The 3,548-nt window shown below is 46.1% G+C and overlaps 1 protein-coding gene across 1 annotated transcript in view; it reads left to right on the top strand.

Moving 5' to 3' along the window:
- The window catches only part of LOC109979746 (latent-transforming growth factor beta-binding protein 4), a 38,210-nt gene that overhangs the window by 27,131 nt on the left and 7,531 nt on the right, over positions 1-3,548 (top strand).

The following is a 3,548-nucleotide window of genomic DNA, read 5'->3' as shown; positions in this document are numbered from 1 at the left end:
CGTCCGCGCCTTGTGCTGAGGCCGTGGCTGAGGTAGAAGTGGCTTCGACCAGCTCTCAGGCTACAGAAAAATCACAGACTGTAGATAATGATAAAACTGAAGATTCCACAAGTTCTGCAGTTGTAGATGTTTCATTGAAGGAAGGTAAGACAGTGTGTTGTAGCCAGGCATCATGTGAAGGAGAGGACATGGATGAAGATTATGAGTCAGACAATGCATCCATTGCTGATTTGCCAAATAGTGACAAATCAGTAAAAATAAGTGACTACTTTAGTGATACTGAAAAGTTCATAAAGTCAGTCAGCATACTGAAAAGACAGGTTGGGTTTGACCTCCTGGACGCGAAAAAAACGTTTCCGTCTTAAAAAGCACATCACCGCACTGAGGAAAGTTGGACGTAAGAGTGTGAAGAAGACAAAGAAATGATCATGCATCACAAGGTGTTTTTCTTCTTCTACTGCTCCCTGTTTGTGTCTACTTATCTGTTCTTTCTCTCTGATCTTTCTATGAGGAGTCTTAAGATAGGATCTCTTAACATTACTGGTGGGAGAGACAGACAGAAAAGGGGCCTTATCTCTGAGATCTCAACTCAGAAAAACATTGATATCTTGTTTTTTACAAGAGACTCATACCACACCATCAGATGAGACAGATTGGGGTTTATGGTGGGAGGGGCTCTAACTACCTTAGCCATGGCACCAACCTTAGTGCAGGAGTAGCCATTTTGTTTAGAGCATCTGCAAATGTAAAGATCGTCTCTTGTGCTGAAATTGTAAAGGGAAGGCTTTTAATTGTAAGAGCAGAAATAGAGGACACTGTTTTCTGCTTCACTAATATTTATGCTCCAAATAATGGAGCTGAAAGGGTAGCTTTCTATACCCGCCTCCAAAAGGAGTTAGTGATCTATAATCAGGATCAGATCATTCTTGGTGGTGATTTTAACTGCACACTTGATTTCACCGTGGATAGAATAGGAGAGGAGCCACATCCACATTCATCCCAGACTTTAAACACTGTCATCTCTCACCTGGATTTGTTGGACACATTTAGAGTGAAACATCCACAATCCAGGACAGTATACATGGGTCAGGGGTTAACAGTAACAGGGTGTGTGCAGCTAGACTGGATAGGGTTTACATCCCCAGAACTCTCAACCCCAGATTAATTCATTGTAATATTCTGCCTGTCGGCTTCACTGATCACCATTTTGTTAGTGTGGAGCTGATTATTTCACCAGGTGAAAGGGCTAAGTCCTTCTGGCATTTTAATAACAAGCTTCTACTGGACAATGTTTTCTGTAAAAAACTTTGGGTGTTTTTGGGATCAGTGGCAATTAAGAAAAGTTGAGTTTGATTCTTTGAAGCTTTGGTGGGAGGGTTGGTAAAGCTCAGATTCGTGTTTTTTGTCAGCAGTACACGTCACACTCTTCTGCTAGATTAAAAACAGTCATTAAAAATCTTGAGGACAACATTAAGAATCTTGAGGAGGGGTTTAAATGGGAGTACACGTCACACTCTTCTGCTAGATTAAAAACAGTCATTAAAAATCTTGAGGACAACATTAAGAATCTTGAGGAGGGGTTTAAATGGGAGTGTGGATCCCACCGCTGGTACCCTGCTGAAGGAGAAACGTATGGAGTTGAGCTCTTTCCTGCAGGAGAGGGTGAAGGGAGCTCTTGTGCGGAGTCGTTTCCTTCAACTCAAAGACATGGATGCCCCAACGTCTTTCTTTTTCAATCTTGAGAGATCTGTGGCTCAAAAAAAGCTGCTGACTTGTCTGAAACTGCCAGGAGGTCGAATAACAGCTGATCCAAAGGAAATGAGCAGTCACGCCATGCAGTTCTATGAGGATCTGTTTGGAGCAGAGAGTTGCAGCCAGGAGTGTCGCAGGGAGCTCCTGGAGGGTCTCCCTCAGCTCAGTGTGGAGGAGAGGTCTCTTCTGGAAGGGGAGCTGTCTCTGGAGGAGCTCACTGCTGCTGTCACTCAGATGGCAACAGGAAGAGCACCTGGAATAGATGGGTTGTCCACAGACTTTTTTAAGAGGTTCTGGAATATTCTTGGGTCTGACCTGCATAGTGTTTTAATGGAGTGTTGCAGGACCGGGTCTCTTCCTGGTTCTTGTAAGAGAGCAGTTCTTTCCTTGCTCCCCAAGAAAGGTGACCTGGCATTGTTAAAAAACTGGAGGCCGGTTGCTTTGCTTTGTGCGGACTACAAGATCCTCTCCAGAGCTTTATCGAACAGACTAAAGGACGTTCTGGGAAGTGTGGTCCATAAAGACCAGAGTTACTGTGTTCCAGACCGGACAATCATGGATAATGTTTTTCTTATCAGAGATGTCATTGATGTGTGTAAAATCTATAATCTAAATGTTGGCATTGTGTCTCTGGATCAAGAGAAGGCGTTTGACAGGGTGGATCACTCGTATTTGTTTTCTGCACTGAGGTCTTTTGGTTTTGGGGATGGTTTTGTGTCATTAGTTGGTTTGTTGTATCAGGATGCACAGTGTTTGGTGAAGATGGGGGCGGGGTTGAGTCGGCCAATCCCTGTACGGCGAGGGATCAGACAAGGTTGTCCCATCTCCGGCCAGCTGTACAGCTTGGCTATTGAGCCCTTGCTGTGCAGGTTGAGGGACCGGCTCAGCGGGCTTTCTTTGCCCGCGGCCTGTAGCATTGAATGTCCCCCTACAATTTCTGCCTATGCTGATGATGTAAACATCTTCATCTCCAATCAGGGGGACGTTCGGTGTCTGCGGGACACCCTGTCCCTGTATGAAAGGGCAACAGCTGCACGGGTGAACTGGGAAAAAAGTGGTGCCTTATTGGTGGGAGAGTGGAGGGACCAGGCAGTGCCCAGTCTGCCGGGTGGACTTGAGTGGGGGAGGGAGGGGTTGAAGGTGTTGGGGGTTTATTTGGGTACCGAGGGCTTTAAAAGTAAAAACTGGGAGGGAGTTAGGGAGAAAGTGTGCGCTCGGTTGTCTAAATGGAAATGGTTGCTACCCCAGTTGTCGTATAGGGGAAGAGTTCTGGTGGTCAATAACTTGGTTGCCTCGACTCTCTGGCACAGACTTGTGGCTTTGACACCTCCAAGAGGGCTGGTGGAGGACATTCAAAGGGCCATCCTGGACTTCTTCTGGTCAGGCAAACACTGGGTCCAGGCGGCAGTCCTCTACCTGCCGGTGGCTGAAGGGGGACATGGACTTATAGACATTCAGTCAAAAATTGCCTCATTCAGACTCCAGACTGCACAGAGACTCCTTTTCACTTGTGGTCCCAGCTGGATGGACATCGCTCGACTGCTGCTGAGGAGAGCTGGACGGCTGGGGTACACTAAGCAGCTCTTTCTGTTAAAGCTTGAGGAGGTGGATCTCACTGGATTAACATCCTTTTATATGTCTGTAATGCAGGCATGGAAAATGTACACATTCAAAAGGGAAAAAACTGAGAGTCTGGGAATGTGGATCTTTGAGGAACCGTTATTTTTTAATGATTTTATAAGGACTCCAACTTTGCAGTCAGCCAGTCTCCGGGCCAGTTTCAGAGAGGCAGGCTG

The sequence above is a fragment of the Labrus bergylta genome, chromosome 11, assembly GCF_963930695.1.
Source record: "Labrus bergylta chromosome 11, fLabBer1.1, whole genome shotgun sequence".
In the NCBI taxonomy this organism is placed as follows: Eukaryota; Metazoa; Chordata; class Actinopteri; order Labriformes; family Labridae; genus Labrus; species Labrus bergylta.
This window is presented reverse-complemented; position numbering and strand designations above follow the sequence as displayed.